This window comes from Lissotriton helveticus, chromosome 4_1, assembly GCF_964261635.1.
Source record: "Lissotriton helveticus chromosome 4_1, aLisHel1.1, whole genome shotgun sequence".
Taxonomy (NCBI): Eukaryota; Metazoa; Chordata; class Amphibia; order Caudata; family Salamandridae; genus Lissotriton; species Lissotriton helveticus.
In genome coordinates, this window is record NC_136063.1 from 140,630,459 (window position 1) to 140,649,432 (window position 18,974).

At 45.7% G+C, this 18,974-nt stretch overlaps 1 protein-coding gene across 1 annotated transcript in view; it reads right to left on the reverse strand.

Annotated features, from left to right (window-relative positions):
* Positions 1-18,974, reverse strand: part of LOC144828425 (alanine aminotransferase 2-like) — a 107,235-nt gene that overhangs the window by 56,573 nt on the left and 31,688 nt on the right. Inside the window, exon 2 of the mRNA XM_078686558.1 lies at positions 11,178-11,286. The gene's annotated coding sequence lies outside the window, so the exon portion shown is untranslated. The remainder of the gene's footprint in view (positions 1-11,177; positions 11,287-18,974) is intronic.

Genomic DNA, 18,974 nt, shown 5'->3' on the forward strand with positions numbered 1-18,974 from the left:
TGACCTCTTTCTTGACTCACATCTTAGCTTGCTCTATATACTGAAATGTGCTAGCTGGCAATACTTTATTGCAATTGGTTCAAAAGCCCACTATTTTAAGTATTATAAATGCAAAGACCCTTTTTAGATAACCACTGAAAACATTTTTAGATGTAATAAAAGCCACAGGGTTATAAAATGCAGAAACCAAAACCAGAGGTTAGTCACCATGGTTTACGAATGATTTTAACACAAATTACCCTTAATAATTTTAAAAAGAGATACATGGTGCTTTCAAAAACTTTACAATTTACAGGCAGATTTCATTTGTTGCACTTTCTAAACAAAAGTTCATAGCATCATTCACAGTTTGCATATTGTATGATTTAAAAACAGTTTCAGGTGAGCAACTGAAGCAGAATATCGACAATTACATCAGAATGTAGAGCTTCATTATAGTGACGGCTGGACTGCCACCGAAAGGCATTTTGATCCGACCGCTACATTTTAATGCTGGCGGTTAGACCCACAACAGGCGGAGTCTAGACTACTATCTCGGACAGGATCTCAGAGGTCGGAGTCGTGGCCAAGAATGGTGGCGGTGCCGAACCAGGCACCGCTGTCGGGAATGGATATCCCTTTCCGACAGCCTGTTCATGGCGGATGCGGGTGCCGTCCACGGGGCTCAACCTTTAAAACTACCCACACCGAGGGACTGCGAGGACCTGCAGGCTTTTCCACGCACAGCTGCTGCCTCTTCCCTCGGTGTCCACGCCCCTGCCTGGACCCTTAAATAACTTTTCGCGCCCCCCGCTCCGCGGGACCCGCTCACTGTGCTAGCCCTTGCCATCATCTGCCGTGCCTGAATTGGAGGACACCGGAGGAACTTTGTTGGTGACTGTTCACGGCCCCCGCTCCGCGGGAGCCGTTCACGGGGCTCAACCTTTAAAACTACCCACACCGAGGGACTGCGAGGACCAGCAGGCTTTTCCACTCACAGCTGCTGCCTCTTCCCTCGGTGTCCACGCCCCCTGCCTGGAAGGGTTATAATCGCCTCATTCATCCCGCGACGCGGGACACGCGCGGGCGGGCGCCGGGCAAAGGGCGGGCCGTCTCAGGCCGTCAGAGGTCGATTGAGGTCGGGCTGGCCCCCCCCCCAATCACTGGTCTGAGTTGAGTATAACTATTATTATCAAGGCTTAATTATACTTAATTAGTTGTTGTCTGCACCAAAGTATTGGGTCATTAGCCACTATGGCACTACGTTCTGGGAAAGACAGAACTGTTCAAGTTTCAACTAAGAGTGGGGTGGTATCTGGGACTTTCGATAACTTTTTGAAATGGGCAACCGGTATCTTAGAAAAAGAAATAGCCTTTGTTGAGAAGCGCTTATCCGTGGATCTTATAACGGGTAAACGCTCGTCCCTAGGTCATATTGGGTCAGTGGTATCTCCCGTTACAACAAGCCATCGAGCCCCCATAGTTAATCAAGGTCCATGTCCCGACCGTATGTCGGCAGTACCACACAATGAGGCGGACTGTTCCATACTAAACACAACTATAACCAGTACGCCCTCGAGTAGTTCAACCCACAGAGATGGTGATTGCTCTGCGCAATGTAGTCCTGCTCAAAGTGCACAAAATATGTGTGTATTAAAAAATTCAAATACCAGCAAAAGGAAAAGAGGGGGTGGAACTCAGAAAGGGGACACTGCTAAAATTCCCCAAAAAAATAGCTCAACACAGCCCTCACAGGCTTCAATCAGCCCCCTCAATCCTACAATGGACCCCATTGACTCTGTTGATCAATGTGCCACTCGTAGTTCAGATGATGGACTTCTGGGCAAGATGGAAATTCTTGTTAAATCTTTGATGTTACCCTTACTGGAACAAACGAGGTTGATAAATTCTAAACTTGATCAGCTGGAGAACATAGTTACAGCTAATACTAACATACTGGACAAACTAGTAAAAGTTTTGAAAAATCCTAAAGATCCTTCCATTGATCCCCAGGTAAAAGGGACCAGTGATGTATCAAAGGCGGCTCCTCCAGTCCCCATTGGCTTATTGAATACACAGTTGGGACGACCACGTTTGGAGAAACTTCCCGTTCGTAATAATCCTTTGGCTAATACCAGGGGTAGGGTCTTGAAGGAGGGTGCGGTGCCTAGTACACAGCCCGTTCCTAGTGTACCAGATACTGGTAGACAGCCAAAAGGGTACAGTCGATCGGGGAAGGAGGATACCAAACAGTGTCTCCCATGTTTTAATCTACCCCCCGAGTCTGCCTCCTATACTATCATACTGACGGGCGTTCCAGCTATTGGGGAGGATAAAACAGAATCATATAGGGAGTTGAAAAATAAAGCCACATTTTGGCTAAATAAGAACAGAACTCTCCCTCCCTCCTCTAAAACGGAGATTCTAAACGTTAGAAGAGTAAGCTGGGCGGGACATTGTCTGAAGGATCTAGAGGGAGATTGTGTTATAATTAATTTTAGGGACCCTTGGGTGGTGGATTTCGTTCGTAGAGAAACAAGATTTGGTAGGGTGGGCGAAGTACAATCATTAGTCCTACACTACTTTTATCCCAAAGGAAACTATGATCCTCCTTACCACTCACCCAAACTCCGAAGGAGAAGTCCTATTGGAAGGTTTCCCTTTGATCGGGTAACATACATCCCATATTTTCCACATGTATTTAACTGTTTTGAACCCCTCTCAGGCTTGGAGGGAGTCGATTGACTCTTGACTAAGCCTGGGAGTAACACCCAGCTTGAAAGTTCTGGAAGGGATCCTGGGGGAACAGGTGTATTAGAGGTTGGGGTGGCGGATAGTAGTGAACCTGTACACCATAGGCCCATAGAGGTGGCCAAGGTGGGACAGAATGTCGGTCATGGTGTGGAATGGTCTCCCCGGGGTTCCCCTGATAGCGTACTCTCAGTCAGAGAAATGCCGTTAGAGGGAGTGAGGATACCTGGATCTAACTTGGGGGCCCTTGAACAAAGTGAATTGACCACACAGGATTCTTTGCTTAAAATAGTCTCGTGGAACATAGCAGGGCTTAAGGGAAAATTAGATTTAGGAGAATGGTCAGACTTTGTAGATAAGCATGATATTTTAATTTTTCAAGAAAGCTGGTCCTCTGACCCCATTTTTCGTTTGGGGTATCTCAATTTTTTTAAACCTGCCATTCGGGGAAACGAAGGCAGAGCGTCTGGTGGCTTAGCCATTTGGGTGAGCCAGCCCCTCAGCTATAGGCCCACAGGAGTGTTAGTGCATAATTCTGATATCCTTGGGATTAAGCTTAGTAAGGGAAATCACCAGGAAATTTTTATTATTAACATTTACGCACATGGCTTACCTGGAGGGCGGCGTACAGTAATTATGGAAGAGTTAGACTTGTTCCTCTTTTTAATTGGGAGGGACAAGTTTATAGTTGTGGCTGGGGACCTAAATTGTACCTTTGAACCTCTTCTATGTGAGAGAGAGTACATTCATGCTTAAAACGATGAGTTATGGAATGTCCCACAACTTGCTTTAACTCCAATTAAGAAGGGAACTGAGTCAGCACTTCATTGGCTGGGATTGTGCCTTGAGTGGGGATTGAGAGCGGTTAATGGCCACTCACACTCCGATAAAATAGGCCGGGCAACTTTTGATAATGGTACCAGCACTAGTAGAATCGATTATATTTTAATTAAAATTGAGTACTGGTCACTACTAGATGATATGTTATTATCTGCTCGTCTTGAGAGTGACCACAACCCGTTGAATTTTAAGTCTGAAACTTGAGGATAGCCCCGGGTGTATTAGTGCTACCAGATGTGTCACATCAGGGGCTATCCTAATCAAATGATAGATGCAGGGTCCGATGGAGTAGGGTATTAGAAGATTCCGTTATTTTAGATAGGATCTCTTATGAAGTCTCATCTACCCGGTGTGCCATTCAGGCACTGATTAACTCCCCAGGGTTCCTCGAGCATATAAGTGCATACCATGAGCAGCTTTTTGATCATCTGAAAGCTCTCTGTACCACTACCATATCAAGGCTGTCAGAAAGGGATATTCAGGGCCTCAAACAGGGCCCATTCACTCGTGGCCCACTGCAAAGTGGCCCTGGGGCACATGTAGTGTCCCCACTCACCTCCAGCACCGTGGCATTGCACCAAATGAAATTTGGCACACGGTCCATGGACGTGCAGGAGGTGCTCCTTATCACGGTGGCTTATGATACAGCCCTTTTCCTTGTCCGCAGCACATGCTGTTGTGATTAGGAGCACTTTGCAGTGTCAGACCACCCCCTGCTTTTCGGGCGGTCCCTTGACTGCTGTGATAGCAGTTGGCAGTCCGACAGACCGCTAAGAAAATGAGGCACATAGTCTGACATGAATATTATGTCCTAAATATTGCAAAAATTGGGCCCCACTTGAGTTAATAATTCAAAATCAACACCCAGTGGGATAATATTTTGGTAAATGCAAAGAGGATACAATATTTCTATCAGACATAATTTTTCCATAAGAAATTCTGGCATACAATTAACAATTTACATGCCTGTTAATATTGGACAGTTGTAAATGAAGTGCAATAAATGCTGATCATCATGACCACATTGCGCTCAAATAGTTATTGCAAAACTTGTGCGCCACTTTTCAATAAAGTCAGTGCATTACAACCTGAAACAAAGACATTTGTTTTAGACCACTAGTAGCAAGAAGTCTTTGAGATAGCATTGTTGAGCTTGTGTAGTGTAATTAAATAATAGGTTGGTGAATTAATATTTGCTATCTCAATTAATTTATTAACATATTTTAAAGCATTTTTAAGAGGTGAGAGTTATCCGACAACTTTCACTTTGAAAAAACTTCAATATAGTTTAAAGATGGAGCTCTAAACGTATGCAAAATGATTTGACCCCAAAGTACTAATTTTATAGTAGTCAATTTAACTTCAATGACAGAAAAATAGTTTAAAGCTGTTAAAAAGTTTTGCAAGTGGCAGAACAGCCTAATTGTAAATGAACAACAACCTGTATAATGTTCCCTGTGCCCAAAAAATTCTGCAAAAATTATTAGGCCAAGATCTGCGATACGTTTCAACTGACACTCGTGTGAAGTGGCATTGATCAACTTTCATATGTAGAAAAGTTTTTGTTTGGCAGAAGACACAGTTGCAGTGCCAACATTGCTAGGCCTGGGAGGTGTACTTCGTTTCGTTTGTGTAGTTTGTGGAGTTTTCTGCACTCCGCACTCCGCGGGGATCACGGACTGCAGACAACTCCACTTTGTGATGTGCAGCGGAGTTTTTTCCCCTCTCATGATCGCAAACAGTAAGTTCGTAATTGCAAATGGTAAGTTTGCGAGCACGAGCTGCCGTTCGGGTAGGATTTCTACCCAAGCGGCAGAAATACCAGCACAAACTGCAGTTCGCACTGCACTCGGCCACTCGCGGAACCTCACTGAGTTTTTTTTGTACCTTCGTGGAGTTCCGCTTAGCAAAACTCCACGAACTACGCCCAGGCCTGAACATAATATTGTGCCATGGAGAACAAACCCTCACATTACTATGCATGAGGGACCTAATGGAACCTGTAGCCAAATATGGTGCTGCACAGTTTCTTCTCCTTTTTGTGAAATGCAGTACTGTTAATTTTCCATCAGCGCTATTGTGCTTGAAGGATTATAAATCTAGTTTGAAGTAAATGAGACCTTGATGCTTACTCTTTCAATGGCAATAGCAGCGAGGAAAAACAGAGAAGAAAGGATTGGCTGAGAAAACAATGGAGCTATGTGATGGAGCACCATAAAAGGGGTACAACTTGTAAATGCTGGCTGGTGGTTGGTCAGTGAATCAAGGTGCAAGGACCAATACATTTTAGAGTTTGATTTACACCCTAAGTAATCATAAGGCATAACAGGTTCAGTTCTGCTCACATTTACTGACCAAGAAACATTTATCATCATCTTTACCAAAGAAGATGATTTGAGTCTTCTTTAGATGGGTATTCTGTAACTCAGCATTGATGCAAGAAGTTGCTGCTTGCCAAAAAGAGTGTTTTCAACCAACACCAAATTATCTGCATAAGCAAGCATTGGAACATCTACCCTTCCTATCTGAAGAAGAAAACATGTTATAGCTTTCAAACATTCAGAAAGATTAGATTGTATGACTGAAGCAGATTTCTATAGTGCCAGGCTGGCTCTTTGTTTTTTTCCTGTAAGGAAGGAGCAGATCCAGTTTAGGATAGTGTGTTTACTGTTGTGTGTTTCCTGGTCTCTGGGTATGTTCCAGTAGTAATGGAGGAGTTCGGAATAGAAGTGAGAGCTTCCCTGATAGGGGAGCTGCCCATTTTTAAGACGTGGCGGAGGCATGGATCTGTCCAGGCCACCGGAGAGGGTGGATCCCATGATGTTGGCTGCCTCTTCAATGGTGACTGTTTTGTAAGATGCCAGGGTGTTTCCAAGTTTTTGCAAGCTGGCAGCAAGTTTGGTGGGTTCCTACTGTGGGTTGAAATTATTGTAGATGGTTTAAATTTTGTTGCTGAAGTATTCTGATCAGTCGGTGCATAAGTCTTGCGAGTGTGTGATGCTGCTAGCGGTGGAAGCTGGTGCAGCAAGTTCTTTCATGATGGTGAAGCTCCCTTTGCATCTTTTGGTGCTCCTTTCTATGCATTCTGCTAGGGCCTCATTTTTTGGTTTTTCTGATCTGCTGGTGGTAGCGTCGCATGGTCAATTTGAAGGTGTCTTTGTGGGCCTCTTTGCAATATAGTCTCCACTTTCTCTCCAGCTGCTTGCAATGTTGTTTTGCTGCTCCTAGTTTGACTGTGTACAACTTGCTTGCTTCCTGATTCTCTTATGCCTGTTATACCAACTGGCGTATAGGGCATCAACGATGGACCTCTACTTTTGTCTATCTTGGGCAGGTTTCTTTACATTACCTCAGCTGCAGTTCAGGATCTTCGTTTTTGCTTCCACAGTTTGCCTCCAGGTGTTCTTTGATCTGCCTCTCTTTTTTTTTACCTTCTGGGGTCCAGTGGAGAGTTGTTGTAGGGATGGAGTCTTGTTCTCTTCTGATGCTGTGTCCTGTCCATCTCCATCTTTTTCTTATAATTATAACGCCCATGCTCTTTTACTTGCATCCTGGTTGGAAAAAGTTTGCAGCCAGAAAATGTGCAAGATTCTTCGCACGTTACTGGTGTGAAAGGCTGACAGAATATATGTCGATACAACACAAAGCAAAACAACGCATGCTTTTACAACAATGTTTTTAGTTCTCAAGTACTATTACAACGCAATTTATTAGTATGCATACCATTAGTTCGCAAGTGTATTAAATGCATTTAAAATAACATTACAACGGATCCAAATACCCTGCATACTTTTACAACACATTTTTTTAATTAAAAAACCCCGCCAACACTATGCTAAATCCTAAATCCAAATACACTACCCTACCCAACACAAACTCCACAACACTACCCTAAACCCTCTAACACTACCCCAAGCATGAGACTCCCCTTCCCCCATCTCGGTCCCTAAACTCTAACACTACCATGCACGACCCTAACACTACCCTAAACCCTACAACACTACCCGACACTACACAACTACCACAACAATACCCAAAACCCTAAAACGCTACCCCCGCACAACCCTCCACCTACCCCCAGTCCAATCCCTACACTCAAACACTACCCTGCACAACCCCGACTCTACCCTAAACCCTAAAACACTACCCCCAGCACGACCCTCCCCTTCCCTCAGTCTGGTCCCTACACTCAAACACTACCCTGCACGACCCTTGACACTACCGTAAATCCTAAAACACTACCTACACTACACAAACACCACAACACTACCTTAAACCCTAAAACACTACCCCCAGCACGACCCTCCCCATTCCCTCAGTCTGGTCGCCACACTCGAACACTAGCCTGCACGACCCCCCACCACTACCCTAAATCCTAAAAAACGACTCTACACTACACAAACATTATAACACTACTTCCACACTACCCTAAACCCTACAAAAGTAACTCCATCACAGGCTCAATCCCCCTTACCTCTCTCTCCTCGTGGTTCCTCTCTCCTGGATCCAGCGTCGACTGAGGGGTGGTGCACGTCGTTGTGAGGAAACGGATCAGCCTCAGTTTCCTCACACCGATGTCGATAGCCAGTACATCGCATGCGTTGTAAAAGTGCATGCGATGTAATGGTATGCGTAGTAATGGCTATGCGTTGTTACATTGCATGCTTTGTAACGCATGCGATGTAAAGATTTGCGTAGTAACAGCCTTGTTGTAATGGCTGTTTACCAGGCTGACAGTTTGGCGATGTTGCTCTTCGTCATCCACCCTTATTCCGATCCAAACAAGAGTGTGGTTGGAAGACAGCTCTTGTAAAGCCTCAGATTGGAGTTGGTGCTGTACTGAGATGACCTCCACACAGTACTCAGCATCCAGAAGGCAGTCCCACTCTAGTTTAGACTGCTCTTGATGTCACTGCCCTCATCTCAGATACTACAGCTTAGGTAAGAGAACTCTTCAGTCATGACTTGGTCCTCTCCATCCACTGTGATTGATAAAGGGTTTGGGATGTTCATTGTCATGACTTCTGATTTCTTCGAGCTGATCTTTAGCCCTCTTGCTGTGCTTAGGGATTGAGTTGAGACGCCTTTTCCTGCATATGCTGGTGTGTGTATGAGAGAGCAAGACTAGGGCATGCGCATAGTTAAGGTCCACCAGTGTGGAGAATAAGGTCCATTGGATGTGTCTGGCTTGGTCTTCAGTTGTGCATCGCATCACCGATTCCATGACTAGGTTGAAGAGCAATGCTGACATCACGCATCCCTGTCACACACCAGTTCCAGCTTCAAAGATATACTCAGTATCGCGCCCTTACAAGTAAAATGATCATAGAAGCTGTTGATGAGGAGAACTATCTGCTGTGGTATACCGTGGGTTCTCAGTATACACCGGAGTACGTCATGGTGAATACTGTCAAAGGCTTTCTCAGAATCAATGAAGTTGACTTATAGTTTCCTCTGCCTCTCCGTGCACTATTGTAAGATGTTGCGTAGAGTAAGGATCTGATCAACACACCCTCAAACAGCCCAGCTTGTTCTTTTCTTAATTGCTTTTGCGCAGCATCAGATATGTGCTGCATGAGGATTCCCGGCAGGATTTTACTCAGGGGTCGACAGAAGGGCGATTCCACGCAAGTTGTTATAGTTGGTTAATGCTACCTTCTTTGGAAACCTAATGATGATGCTTTGGTTCCAGTCATCTGGTACTTTTTTCCCTCCCAAATCGATGTAAACAGTGGTTGGAGATTCCTGGCTGACGTTTCAGGGTCTGACTTGAACCTTTCTACATTCAGGTTTTCTGTGTTAGGAGCTTTTCTATTCTTAAGAGGCAGTGATGATTTCCTCTTTCTGAGCAGTGGCAGTGTTCACATCCAAGTATTTCTCTGCATCAGCGATGCGCACCTTAATTGTTGGTAATGATCTGTTCATGCCTTCTATTAAGTGCTTGTGCTTCCTTCTCTTTTTCTGTTGTGAGTAGTCTGTCCTGTCCATGATATGGGTGATGTACATTGTACGAGAATTACCACTAACCATCTTCATGATCTTGAAGACCCTATCCCATTCTCCTGTACTAGCTGCCTACTCTGCTCGTCTGGCAACGTTATCCTTGTGCACCCGCTTGTCTGCTCCTGTCATTCTTTTGATTGATTTGTTTGCTTTTATGTACTGTTACTTGTACTTCTCCTGCAGCTTCTCAGATTTGACCCCCATGAGTTTCTTTTTTACTGCCCACCTGTCTTTTGTGGCTTGTCATGTGTCTTGTCTTATTCATTCTCTCATGCTCCTTGTCTTGCTTCCCAGGTATGTTTCACTGTTCTCACATATTGAAGCAATATGTTCCCATTTCCTGTTGACTGCACCTGCAGCTGGATCAATAAATCAATTAGGGATTTGTGAAGCGCACTACTCACCCGTGAGGGTCTCAAGGTACTAGGGAGCGGGGAAGTGTGGGGTCATTCGAAGAGCCAGGTTTTGAGGTCCTTCCTGAATTGGTGCAGTGCCTGGCTCCATCTGGGGTGAAGGGGGAGTTTGTTCCAGTTCTTGGCTGCGAGTTAAGAGAAGGATCTTCCACCTGCTCTGGTCCTGTAGAAGCGTGGGGCGGTTGCTAGGGAGAGGCCGGCTGAGCTGAGGTTTCTCTTGGGGGTGTGGAAGGAGATTCAGTCATTGAGGTATTGGAGTCCAGTGTTGTGGAGGGCCTTGTAGGCATGCGTGAGCAGCTGAAAAGTTATTCTTCTTTCGATGGAGAGCTAGTGGAGTTTGCGGAGGTGTTGGGTGATGTGGTTGTGCCATTGGATATCGAGGATTAGTCTGGCTGTGGTATTCTGGATGGCCTGGAGTTTGCGGAGGAGTTTTTTGTTAATTTTGGCATAGAGGGCAATGCTGTAGTCTAGTCTGCTGGTGATAAGTACATGAGGGGCAGTTTTCCTGGAGTCGAGGCGGATCCACTTGAATGTCTTGCGTAGTATGCAGAGGGTGTTGAAGAATGCAGAGGAGACAGCGTTGATCTGGCGATTCACAGTGAGTGATGAGTCCAGTATGATGCAGAGGTTGCGTGCATGGTCAGTTGGGTTGGGTGGGTTTCCAAGGGTGGGGGGCCACCAGGTATCATCCAATGGAGAGGTTGTGGAGCCGAGGATGAGGACTTCTGTTTTCTCTGATCTGGATCACACTTATCTTCCATGTCTGTCAGGAGTTGGAACCTATTTTTGATTTGAAGGACAAATGCATCCTCGCTCTTGGGGTCTTGTAATTTTGCCACATCCTAGAACTGGCAATCGGTTTTTAGTATGTCTGCTGGAGTCCCATTAGAGCCAAGTGCCTCAGAGTGCTCTACAATGGAGATCAATTTACCAATCATTTCACACAATAATATAAATGGTCCTGAGTATGAGCTGATCAATTTGCCTTGTCAATCCTTGCCATGTCACTGATAAGTTGATAAACTAATAGCCAGATCAAGGATAACATGCCCTGCTATCCATGACCACATACAGGTACAATAATTGAATATGATTTTTATTTTTCTTATTACAATTACAAGTGCCTTACCTTTTTAGATGAAAAACAAGTTGCATGTTCAACAAGAAACATAAAGGATATTCTGAACATACCAATGGTGCCGCCATCTAACTCTTCGAGGAAACTCCGGGCCCTCTGCTTGACATCCTCTGGCAGACTGGTGCTATTGAGCAGTTCTGGGAAGGCACAGACAGCAGCTACCTGCAGAGCGCACAAAACACGAGTCAATGTGTATCCATGGTGACAGATCCAGGTCCTCCCCAGATGCAATTTGACATACAAGACAGAAAAGGCCACACATCACATCTATCTTAAATAATATAGTTGAATGGAACGGAAATCATCAAATGTTCACATCACTTCACCACAGAGTAATTGTTTTACTCGATGTTATATAGATCTCAGAGGACCTGCAGGAATGTCAACAATACTACTGTCTTGTAGCATTTCTCTTCAAATGGAAAATCTTTTTATCCTGAAAATCCACTGGGATTTTTATGGAAATTCAGTGTTTTCTTTGGTGGAAATGTGCAAATTTTCTAATAATTTCAGAGTCTTTGAATATTCTCATGGAATGGTAATATTTACCCTAAATTTCAAGGGAAATATATCCTAGTTATTTTACTCAGATTGTAACACGATAACAGTCCACTGTGTTACAGATACTAAGAATCTGAACATGGGAGATATTTAAAAATACCTTTTTACATAGCGCAGTATCTCTGCAGTCCCTCATTGAAACAAGCCCACAAAAGTCCTGAAAAACTTTTTTCGCAAGCTTACCCAGGCAATGCAATTCTTACCACTTACCTGACTTTGTTCCCTAGAAATGTCAAGGTCATTTGGGATCCTCCTGATCACCATTTTTATTCACCGTCAGCGCACTTGATCTCAATGGGCCTGAGTCACAAACTGCATGTTGTAGGATGTAAAGTAGTACTGATGAAGCAAAGCTTCGCATATTTTGCGGCTTGCCGAAGTCAAGAACCTCGTTTATGTGTAATAAGGTAACAAATGTATGTTTTACTAACGTTTATGTTAAGTTTGAACATAGATAGTGAAGCTTGCACATGTGTTTTACTAAAATAATTTACCCAAGTCACCTAAAATGGCCGCCGCTTGTATTTAGTTACTGCGCATGCGTCAGCCACACTCACGTGTCCTGACGCGTCTGCAGAAGTGGAGGGAAAGTTATGCGCATGCGTAATTCATAGCTGTGCTTATCATGTGGTACTGCTCGTGCCACTGCTCTTGTGACTGTGTCAATGTAGCTAACATTTTAATGCAATAGTTTTATTTCTTGATGATGAGTCAAAAGTACAAATCCTGTGATGTATTTTCATAATGACATTATTATGTATTAATTTGTTTTTCGCTTACTTTTTATGTACCGCGGGGAATGGGGTTTGTCTGTGCCGAGAACCATTTTGGAGGTCCTTCTGCGCCTGCGCGACCTGCCAAGCCAGAGCAGACCTTGAATGATGGAACTCAGCCAGTTGGCAGTGATGAGCAAGATGCTCCTGAGAACGACCCGAAAACTCGGCTGAACCAATCACATGTGCTCACAGAGCAACAATGTTAAAGTTGCCATTGTATTTCTGCACCAGTTCTCATGAGAACCCCAATCTAGTTAGGCGGTACCCTATTATGCAAATGAAGGCTTGAGACTCTATGTCGTGATTGGTGTGCTACCCAAATCCTACCTTAGGACCAATCCAAATTGAAGGATTCTGACACTTTGCAACATTGGGGGGTGGTACACTGACCCCAAACTGTATATCTACCCTGGGTTCACCTAGTGAACCGTCCGACTTGTCTGGTTTAGCTGACCTGTCACTGACCCAACGCACTCAATAGGTGACTGAAGATACAGAGCGCTGCGAAGCACTCTGTCCGAATTTGACCATAGACTAAGGTTCTACTGAACCTTAAAGTGCTGGCAAAGCACTTAGCTGGGAGTTCGCTGACCCAATCGGGGTCTTGATCGATAGCTGCAGAGCGGGTGGAGCGCAGGCGTTGCTTCCGAACTGTGGGTTCCGGTCCTGTCCTGAAGAGGGTCCTGACCTGAGGGTTTGCTGTCCTGTCCTGAGGGTCCTGTCCTGATTCCTATTCCGAGGGTATCCTGTCCTGTCCTGGGTGTCCATTCTGCACCTGCTGTCCTTTGAGGGGTATCCTTCCTTGAGGGTTTCCTGTCCTTAACTGACCCGTGGCCAGGGTTTGGTTTCCACACCTTTCTAGGTAAATATTGCTCTGAAAACTCTTTAAATCTTGCACCTTCTGAATTTCTGACTTTTGCTTTAATAAAGTTCATCATTGCATATGTTATATTTTCCATGCCTTTCCGCAACTATTGAAAGTCAATTACATACTTTTCCATAAGGTTTTGTTCCTATGTCTACTCACTGGTTAGAAATTATATTTTGCATTGCAGTCTGTAATTTTATGATATGGTCTAGAACTTCATTGCCTAGATTGTTCAAAGGCCCATTCACCTTAAGTGAAGCGTGTTACTCTTTATAGGCCCTCCCATAGTTATTCATGCATAAACTGTCCATGCTTAAACATTTCTGAGATTTTATAGTATTTTCCATCTGCATTTCATATTACATTTGAATGATTACCCTGTCATTATTTCTTTATGCCTATATAATTTACGTTACCTTGGTTATTGATTGCCTTATTTTACTGTACCTCATGCAAGAAAATATTGAATTTAGATAAACATTTTAAAACTTCCAGTTGTCCGTGGTCATTTAAACAGTATTTGAATGTTATTGTTTGGGTTTGCATTTTGCTGCCTTTCTTTTACAGCTAGCTCCCTGATTCATTGTGGTCATTAGATACCCGCATCGGTGGATGGTAAGTCGGGTGCACTGAAAATTATTAGCAGGGAACACACACACATCAACTTGGTAGAGCTCGTGAAGTCACCCGATCGATGTATATGGTGATTTGAAAGTATATGGGCCCTGAAGCCGGAAACGGCGAAAACTATTGGTCGGGTGGCCTCGCGCGCTCTATCAGTACTACTTAGTACAAAATGCAATTCACAAACCTACAGGTCTAAATCTCCACCTCTACCTCTCATATTTATTTGTAGGGAATTCTCCACACATGTAAGTTTGCTATTTAGGGGCCCATTCGGGTCGGAAATCGGCCCGACCGACTCGTACCCGGAACCGAGTCCGACCAACACCTACCGGCACCCTACAACCCGTGCAGTACGATGCAAAGCCTGTGATTTACAACCGAGCCGTACGGAAACCAAGCCGTCTGACCGAGCCGTACAAAATTGATTCATTCGGCCGGAAAATGGACACGAGCCGCACCGACTGAACTGAACCCGGAATGATTCCGACCGACACGTACCCGCGACGTCCGAGCCGCACAGTACGATGCCAAATGCATTAAATCAGACAGAATCGCACGGAGCCCAAGCCGCGCGACCGACACGGATCGAAAACGTACCTGAAGCGAGAGAGACCACCGAAATAGACTCGCATGCAACACAGAACACAATCAGCGTGAAAGACACGGAGCAGCCCGCCCAAGCCAACATGAGAGTCCGACTTGGTCAGAAGAACGTCTCCTACATGCCCACCAAAAACAATGCCAAAACATAAAAAAAGGACCAGTCAAGCCATGACAAAGTCAATAAATACTAAAAAAAAAACACAAAGACACACCCACAACTCCACCTATAAAAAGGCAAAACTACACTACCATGATCCTTTGCAAATACAACAGAGCAACCAACACAAAAGAGCTTGAGACACCAACCACAGACACACACACAACTCACCCATCACACAAACCACACACCATCAGCACTCCTCCATAAGCTCTCACACATACACCTAACAAAACAGACAACCACCCACCCTCACTTGCACCCACCCACATCACTCCTCACCACCACCCATCACCATGCCCCCTAAGAAGAATCCACAGTTCACAGACACTGAGTTAGAAATATTGGTAGATGAGATCCTCAGAGTGGAGCCGCATTTGTTTGGCACATTGGTACAAAGGACCCCTATGTCACAGAAAACCAAGATGTGGGACAGAATCGTGGACAAGGTGAACGCACAATATCCAGAACAGGTGGTATGACGTGCGCAGGAGGGTCAAGAAGCCCCTCCAGAAGGAACACGCCTTGAGCCAGGTCACCGGCAGTGGCCCTCCTGCCAAACCAGTCTACTTCAGGTCCTGGGAGGAGAAGGTGTGGGACATCCTACCACCAGAGGGCATCCATGGCCTACCTCACATACCAGAGCCTGGTGAGTACACAACCAATATGCCCCATATTGTGTCACAACACACACACAGCACCGTTAAGGGGACTGTGAAAACATGCACTGAGAGCAAAGGCATGGGAAACAAATGTCAATAAGCCCAAGAAGTCTATGTGAGTCAAACAAACACAATAATGGCCACATCTTAGTGAATTGTAACTGTGTCATGACATGTACAAACCTACAAACAAATAGAGCAAGGCAGTGGCACCAATCTGAGTTAACACTGTCAGACATCCCTGCCACCACAACCAATACCTCACAGTGAAGCTGACTGACAGGAAGTAATAGTGGATATGCTCGCGAAGTGAGTGTATACCAAAGCATGCTGGTGTTGTTGTCACAGATAACGCACCCCCTCACAATTGCACCATTAATACCTTCCAGAACAATGCTCACCTCACAGTGGGTGGAAATGGGCTGGCAGGTACCCTGGGAGTGGGCTCCGTTGTGGGGAGCACAAGGCCCTGCTGGGACTTGGCCACCTCCAAACACCGGAACTCCACTGTCAGCCATCTTGTCAGCACAGGCACACACCCTCACAGGGAAGCAGAGTCGGAAGGAGGGAAGTGAGGGCATGCTGGGAAGGGGGCTGTAGCCCAGAGCATGCTGGGACTTGCAGTCACTCACAGACCTCAGCCACCTACATGGCCCAGCAAGCCCATACTGCACCATGCTCACCTCACAAGGAGTAGAAATGGACTGACAAGGTGTCTGACACTGGGTCCTGTTGTGGGGAGCACAATGCCCTGCTGGTAACTCTGCACCAACAAACACCAGGACTGCACTGTCAGCCTTCTTGTCAGCACAGACACACACCCTCACAGGGAAGCAGAGTCAGAAGGAGGGAAGTGAGGGCATGCTGGGGAGGGGGGTGTAGCCCAGCGCATGCTGGGACTTGCAGTCATTCACAGACCTCAGCCACCTACATGGCCCAGCAAGCCCACACTGCACCATGCACACCTCACAGGGAGTGGAAATGGACTGCCAAGAGGTCTGACACTGGGTCCTGTTGTGGGGAGCACAAGGCCTTGCTGGGAACTGTGCACCAACAAACACCAGGACTGCACTTTCAGCCATCTTGTCAGCACAGGCACACACCCTCACAGGGAAGCAGACTCAAATGTGAACAGGGATCACATTCTGTATCAGCCACCTGATGGCCCTTGAGTAATAATTTCCATGTACATGGAAATCCATATATGAGCTGGGTATGTGCACCCATCAACATGCACATTGAACGCCACCATGTTGGCAGGACAATGTGCTACCACAGCATCAGACTCTGTCTGTGACAACTGAAGACAATGCAATGTACAGTCATGCATCCTGACGTCACGTTGCAAATCTCATGTATATAAAACATTGTTACAATGCTCAAGGAGGGGTGAATGTCATACTCCTCCTGTGCAACCTGGTTCATAACTGATTGGGTTGCCTCCATTGAAAGCCATGCATATGTACACATGCCATTGTGTTTTTCTACATCAATGTACTGTAGCAGCAGCAGCATTGGTTCCCCCTTGTTGCAAATATGCTGTGCCTCCACCTGGAGGTAACTTGGCTGGTTCCCCAGTTGTGCCCACAGGAGAAAACTGAGGGTGTGTGTTTGTGCACATGTGCAGTGAGTCGAAAACACACACAACACCCAAAGTCAAAGGAAAAATGTTGAACATTGTGACGTATGAAGTTACAAACAAAGGTGTTGTGTGTGGATCCAGCTACTCGTCCACCACACCAGGGTTGGTCACTGTTGGTCAACAAGTAGCAGCCCTATGTGATCCTAGACCGAATATCCCCTCAGGACACCACTGGGAAAGCAGCCAGTCTACCTCCAGGTGGAGGCACATCATATTTGCAGTAAAGGTGAACCAATGTAAATGCAACTACAGTACACTGAGGCGGCAATCCAAGTAGCACCGCCCCATTTATGTATACTTATATGAAGGAATTTACTAAGGAAAGAAATCATGTACATATCATGGCTGCACAGGATTTGTGATCCACTGCCCTCTCCTTTATTGTTAGTACTCCCATTTCAAGATGAAGATATCAGTACCCCTTCCCCCCTCTCTGTTGCAATATACATAGTTCAACTATTGATGTCTGTAGTAACATAACTTACAATGTCTGTCTCTTCCACACTCAGGTGCCACTGGGGATTCTGCACCAAGTGAAGATGAGTCCCTGGCCCAGACTGGTGGAGGAGCAGCTCTCTGGTGTCGATCTGGCTCTGTCCTCTTCGGATGATGACAATCAACCTGGAACCTCTGGTGTGAGTCATCAGGCAGCCCCACCATCTGAAACACCTGCACCCCCTGCAGCCATGTCAACACCATCTTCCCACAGACCTAAAACCCCTGCCAACATGGACCGACCTAGGAGCCCAAGTTCAAGCAGCACAGGGGCCCCGGCCACCCAGGATGCTACCAACAATAACACCAGTGGCAACAGCCAAGGGGCCCGGGGTCAACTGTGCCTGTCACCACAGGTACAGGCCGTGTGTCTAGAGGTGGTGGGGGTGGTGTTAGGCCAAGGGCACGGTCTGCAGAGGGGCTTGGACTGCCTGATGACCCCAAACTGGGACGCATCATAGATGCTTACCAGGAGAGCAATGGAGGATTCAGCCAGGTAGTGGGGGTCCTTAAGGACATGCAGCAGGAGCAGGCTACCCATCATGCCCGCATGGAGGCCAAGTGGGACAAACTCACGGCGGTGCATATGGACATATTGACCTGTCTCCGCCAGATCAGCACAAGTATACCCACACCTCCCTGTGTGCCCACAACATCTCAAGCAACAACATCTGCTAATACCACAGGGAGGGAGGATGAATCTGGTGGAGACTCCGATGCACTGTCGGTGACTGCTCCTGATGATCTCCCACCGAAGAAGAGGAGGGGTCGTCCGAAGAAGGACACGTGAGCCACAGTTGTCCCTGCACATCCCCCAAGAACCCTGAACCTGTTTTGGATGTTGGTCTTTGGGTGCAAAGCGTTCACCTTGTTGCACATGACACAGGTCCCCATCATGACATGGAGGATCCATGTTGTACCAATGTAGAAGATGAATGTGGACTTCACTATGGACATTTCATCTACCAATACTTCAAACTCATCTGTGAACTGTGGATTCTAAAACTCATGTACAGCACTATCTCCACACATGTCTGAAAATAAAATCATCATTACACTATACTTGCCTATGTTGTGATTCCAACTTGGTATGTTTCATGGAGATGATGAAATGCTGAAGCACACAGTGCATGCCGACTACTACAACAATGGTATTACCGTTATGTGACTCATGTTAATGTGACACATATGAGGGACATACACATATTGTGCTCCACAACACATACTCACCATGGACATGTGACACATTGCCTACAAAGATGGTTGCCAGATATATGGTGGAATGCACAGACACCACACCTTTCCACAGTCACTGCCAACAAGCCCACAGGTGAAGTAACCATATGTCAGACAGATGTGTGAAGACAGACAACACACATTACTAAGTGAAACACAGGTACATTACAGATCATGAACAAGTTTATTACACAACAATATCAAAGTGAATCCACATGACAGT